The sequence below is a fragment of the Mus musculus genome, chromosome 18 (genome assembly GCF_000001635.26).
Source record: "Mus musculus strain C57BL/6J chromosome 18, GRCm38.p6 C57BL/6J".
Taxonomy (NCBI): Eukaryota; Metazoa; Chordata; class Mammalia; order Rodentia; family Muridae; genus Mus; species Mus musculus.
In genome coordinates, this window is record NC_000084.6 from 6,322,718 (window position 1) to 6,328,717 (window position 6,000).

Below are 6,000 nucleotides of genomic sequence, written 5' to 3' on the forward strand. Positions count from 1 at the left end.
GAAACATAAAACAGTTGTTCAGACAACAAAACAATCATTCAGACAATGAAACAAAAACATACATGAACTGACATGTGATTGGTGCACCAAACATTAGACAATATAAAGAGGGTAGAGAACTTCTCCTGTAGGGGCCAGAGAGAATAAAACAGGGCGTCCCCCGATTTCTCTCTGTCCCTGAGAGAGTTCTAAAATCCATTTTCCTCTATCCTTTCCTTTCCTTTCCTGCTTGTATGAGTCAGGTTGTCAAACCAAGATTAAAATCCAAAATTTTCTAACAGCTTCTGGCAAGCATCCAAAACTTCTAATTTATTTAATCTGAGGGCAATTTTTTTTTTTGAGAAAACACACAATCTCTATACACTAAATGTCTCAAATAGCCTAAAAGTTTACCATGCTGAATCTCTTTTGAAGCCATCATCAGTCCACACTTTGTCAAATATTTTATAACCATCTGCAAAAACGCTCTCTATTTTCTGCAACCAACAAAAATACTATCTATAGAATGAATTATATATGTTTGAGGAGATGACTTAACTTCCAATAAAGCCTTTTCTACGAGTTTGGCACAATGTAAGATTGGGAAGTTGTAAATAAGGTAACAGTAAGAAGTGACCTATATTTTGACCTTTATGAAGTCTCTTTTTATACTTTAACCATACTTTAACCATAACTTTTAATTTTACCTAAAGGTATCAGAATCCACAACTTGAAGTTTTTCTTATAACTGGGGCTGTGTCCTACAATGAGGTCCACAACTCCTGAACGGGGCTAAGAGACTGCCCCTGTAGTTTTTTGCCTTACCCACTTCTTTAGTGAGCAGAGTCCCATCTTTATGGGACTTTGACCTGCAATCATGCCTCCAAAGTTTTCTCCACCACAGCCTGGACAGAGACCTGGAGAAAGGCCCTTCTTGTTTCCCGAGGGATTCTTACAATCTTTACTCAGGTGCCCCGGTTTTTTACAACCAAAACATGCAATTCCATAGTTCTTTGTCTTACCCACTTCTCTAGTGAGCAGAGTCCCATCCTTATGGGACTTTGGTTTACATTCACTTCTCCAGTGTTTGTCACAACGCTAGAAGGAACCCAAAGGAATGCTCTTCTTGTCTCCTGAGAGATTTTTACAATCTTTTCTCAGGTGCCCCGGTTTTTTATAACCGAAACATGAAATTCCATAAGTATTTCTGACATAGGCGCCGAATTTCTTTCCTTTCCTTGCTGTGGCGTAAGCTATCCCCTGAATTACGGCCGGTGAGGCATCTACACATGCTTTAATATAATCTTGTAGGGAACTTGTTTTACGGATTGGTCTGTTCAGGTCTTGGCACAAGGTATTCACGTTTTCCCAAGCCAATTGTTTTATTAATACATCAGTCCCTTCCGAGGGAGGAAGCATCCTATCTACTTGCTTCCAATCCTCCAATGTCAAGCTTCCCTTCTCTGGAAACCAGGGACTGATTTTTTGCATGAAATCATAAAATTTATCTGAGACCTTTAGGCCTCTTCCAGACAACATGTGCTTGAAGACCGATAGAAACAACCTCTTCCCTTTCAATTCTGACTGCCCCATGATAAAACTTACTCTTTTCTTAACTGATCTACGAATCAGTCTGTCTGCATCATGGTCACGACGAGATCTTATCTTTGCCTGAGAAAATAAAGATGAGAAAGAAAAATGAAAGAAAAAGAAATAAAGACTAACCCGCTCTGGTGTCCCTGTTCAGGCGCCAACTGCCGCAGACCCTCTGGGCCCCTTTGCATGGAACGGGTCTCTAGTCGGGGGTGGACAAAGCGTAGGATGAATTGACAGGCAGACGCACACAGGAGAGGTCATGTGGAATCTGAATGTATTTTTCAAATCGAGCATTAGACTTTTTATGCAGAAGACAATAAGGAAGTTGGGTGACATATTCGCAAGGTACAAATGAGGTAACCGGAATCTTACATAAAACAGAGGAACGTAAACACAAAAGGTCTAACGGGAACCACCTGGGATAGAATTCATTGATAACAACTGGGATCAACAAGGGCTCCACCTAAGATTCACTAATCTTAGAAGCCAGAGTCAAGGGCTTCACGCCCTTGCCGAAGTTCCTATTTTAGTCTATTGTACAGTCCACCTTCCCCTTAGGCCATTGTAAATACGTGTGTATGGGTGTAACTCTGCTATAGTTCTAAGTATCTATTCTGGTTTCTCCTTCGGTCTGAAACTTCCTTCTTCCTTAGTGATGGTAAATTCCTGTGTAAGGGAGTGACTTAGCTTTTACATTCTTACTGAATTTCAAGCCCATGGTCTTGCTCAAGGATGTTCTAGGACTGTTGGAACACTAAGGCTTTAGCTATGTCAGAATTTAATCTTAATAGGCACTTATAATAGGATAATACTGGAAGAGAGCACGTGGATCCATACACTAGACTAACGCGGGAATGGAAAATTAATGTATGGGTTAGAGAGAACTCCAGACTCCAGGAGTGAGTTTCTGTGAAACTCTTTTTGCTTCATGAGCAGCTTTTAAGCCTCTCGGCTTGTCAAACTGACTCGACCGGAGTGCGTGGCATGTTTCTTGTCCCCCATTCTCTCCACAGGTGGTTCCTCAGACCCTATTCAACTGTCTCGCTTGTTGGGGCAAACTGGCGCCCAAACAGGGACTCCAGGGGATCACAGAGGAGAGAACACCGCTCATCACTAGAGAGTAGACCTATCTGCTCATCTTGAGAAGCACCAGAAAGTGACTTCAGTTTGGCACGATGCCATGGACCAACCCACCATAAGACAGTCCGGGAGGAATAAGTCAAGCGGCGCAGATCTTAGGAGAAATACTGGAAGACATGGGACAAGCTTTCAAAGCAGTCACTTTTTGTGATAGGGCTCAAGGAGTCACTCAAAACAAGGAACTAGGGTTAAAAAAAGGATTTAATAAAATATTTAGATTTTGTGGGAGACATTTGTCCTTAGTTCCCCCAAGAGGGGACAATTGATGAGAAACGCTGGCGCAGAGTTGGTGATTGTTTCAATGATTATTATAAAGCATTTGGACCTGCAAAAATACCTGTTACTGCCTTTAGCTACTGGTCCCTTATTAATGACGTTTTTGGAATCACCCCTGAATGGCCGGATCTCCAGAATTTAGTGTCTGAGGGAGAACGATCTCTTAAGAAATCCACCTCCCCCTTCGCCCTCCTCCACCATCACTGTTGCTGGAAGAGCAGTTTCTTAGAGAATCTGTCTCCCATCCTCCTTCAGCTAATCTAGTAACTCATAATCCTTTAAGAGAAGAATCTTTGCTGCTCTGCCTTCTGTGGCTGATGGTATCACGGGTCTCCCCTATTTTCTCCAGTCACTAGAGGCCAAATGGCTTGATCTAACACCTCCCCCCCTGCTCCTGCCTCCATGTGCACCTATAGACGCTGCTGCACCAGAGCAATGTGTCTTACTGAGATGTGTTCTGTGTAGGCTGTGTCAGTTGCTCCAAACCACTCCACATCTGACCTGACTGACATTCATTTGAATACTGTGGATTTATTTTCTGCTGCCTTTTCTGGTGGCAGTGATTTCCAGAGCTAGCTGTGTATCCCCTGTATAGGGTAATAGAAGTCACAAGGGGGAACTGTTTGCAAAACTATCTGGGCCTCTATGTATTGCTTTTAGAGTTTTCCTGATTTTTAGCAGCTGTCCTGGAATTCTTAAGTTTGATGAGATTTAAAACCCCTGCTCTGTAAATATCCTCCTCCACTGCTAACTGGCTGAGCCAACCCAAAGTTCCCTCCATCCCTTCTGCTCTGTCTGTGGCAGCTGCTGCTGGTGCTGCCAATGCACAGACAGCCTGGTTCCAGTGGAGCTGAGGTCTTGACGCCGGTGGAACCTGATGGGTAATAATTTCCATTTACATGGGACAGTAGGCATTCGATCATGTTTCCTGGACCCTTGGCTCCTGTCGAAGTTACTGCCTCCACAGTCCCCACAGGAGAGGCTCATGGCTTTCAGTCATGTAGACAATGTCTCAAGCTTCTGGCCTTCTGGCTAGACTCCTCCCCACAGTTACCTAGCAACAGCAAGATAACAAGCCCACTATAAGAGGGTCTGTTTGGCCCCTCCACACTCTCTTAAGCTAAGCCCTCACTCTCTTTAAGCTTTCTTACTCTCTAGCCTTTCTTCTCTCTCTTTCCCTTCCCCCTTCTCTCCTCTTGGCCATGGCCAGTCTCTCTCTCTCCTTTTCTCTTTTCTCTTTTCTCCTGTCTTTTTACAATAAAGCTCTAAAACCATAGACTGCCTCTGATCATGAAGGACCGGACTAAAGACTCTTGCCTGAGTGGGAACCACTCAGAGCCCCATCTCCCCCTGCCCTCTTCCTTTATCTCTGATGCCTAGTGCTGCCCCTGGGCCCCTATTCTGTTCTCAGCTCCTCCACTGTATCCAGCATAGGATGCTGGAGACTTGTCCACCCACTCCCATGTGGGGTCAGTGGCTTCACACAGCCAGATGCCCACCTGGGGCCACATGGAAAGCGTCAGGCAGCCCTCCTGTGTCAGCCAGCCAAGAGCACCAGAACTCTGGCAGGATATGGGCACTCTCTCCCACTCCCCTCTTCCCCTACACCCATGGTCCCACACTGCTGGAGCATTCTGCAAACACCCACACAGTTCGTGGTAGCCCTACTCAACAGTGGACAGTTTTGATTGCTGGTGGGCGAGTGCCCGCGGTTTTTCCTGCAGCAAGGAGCAAAGTGGGGGCCATTCCAGACCCTCCAGCCTGGCGCAGGCAGGTGTGTATATTGTTCACAATCCTGGGTGTACATGGACCTCTCATACCCCAGCGACAGCAGGAAGGAGGCGGCCTAAGGCCCAGGGGCGGTGACCGCTATGGAAATACCCTCAGCCCAGGGCCAGTGCCTGGGGCCTCAGGGGCGGCCTTGACCGTCCTTCTCCCCACCCAGGTCAGATCACGGTTAAGAAAAAGTCCGGCAAGTGGAGACTCTTACAAGATCTCTGTGCGTTTAATAAAGTTATGATTCCTATGGGAACCCTGCAGCAGATAAGTCAAGCCATATCTTCCCAAACCTCATTTCAAATTCATTACCCTGCCCCACTCTACTTCATTGTCTGTATTACCACACATACTCTGGTGGGGGTCTTCTGGTAGCAGCCCCGGGCTCCCGCCAAAAAGGGATGTCCTTTGTTATGGGTATATCTCCCCTCAAGTCCAAGTAAGGTCTTGGCAACCTATTATTCCTTGTCTGCTTCCCTAATTGTCAAAGGAAGGAAAATGTCCAGACAATATTTTGGCAAAGATCCTGATATTATCATTATCTCCTATACCTCAGATCAAGTTGAATGGCTTCTTCAATCTAGTGATGATTGGGCCATAGCCTATGCCTCCTTTGTGATCATTATAGATAATCATTATCCAAATGATCCCCTTATACAATTTGTTAAGATGCATTCCTTGGTTTTCCCCAAGTCACCTCCAAGACTCCACTCCTTGAAGGCACCGTGGTGTTTATAGATGGTTCCTCAACAGGCAAAGCTGCCTATGTTTTACAAGATCAGGTTATTTCAGTGCAGTCCCCATATTCCTTTGCCCAGCTGGTGGAATTTTTTGTAGTTCTTCAGGTTTTAAAAATGTTACCAATGACCCCATTTAGTTTGTATATTGATGGTGCTTACGTGACTTATTCTACTCCTGTGTTAGAGACAGTCCCCTATATTAAGCCTGCTTCCACGTTATTTGTGGAGATTCAATCCCTAGTTCTTAAAAGGACAGTGTCATTTTTGTGGGACATTTGAGAGCCCATTCTTGCCTGGGTGGTCCTCTGTCACATGGGAATGCCCTGACTGATGAGGCCCCTCACGCAGCATTCCCTGCCCTATGTGATTCCATAGATTTGGCTAAATGAGCTCATGCTTTGCATCATTTAAATGCTTCTACCTTAAGCCAAATAGTCAATAGAGATCAATCAAGAGAAATTGTTAAGTCCTATGGTGGATGTGCCACTCTGCT

At 45.0% G+C, this 6,000-nt stretch overlaps 1 long non-coding RNA gene across 3 annotated transcripts in view; it reads left to right on the forward strand.

Moving 5' to 3' along the window:
- Nucleotides 1–3,976, forward strand: part of Gm41664 — a 91,831-nt gene extending 87,855 nt beyond the window's left edge. For all 3 annotated transcript variants that reach the window (XR_877173.3, XR_001782458.1, XR_001782459.1), the window contains one exon: nt 2,589–3,976. This is a non-coding gene — a long non-coding RNA (predicted gene, 41664). The remainder of the gene's footprint in view (nt 1–2,588) is intronic.
- Nucleotides 3,977–6,000: the final 2,024 nt, after the last annotated feature.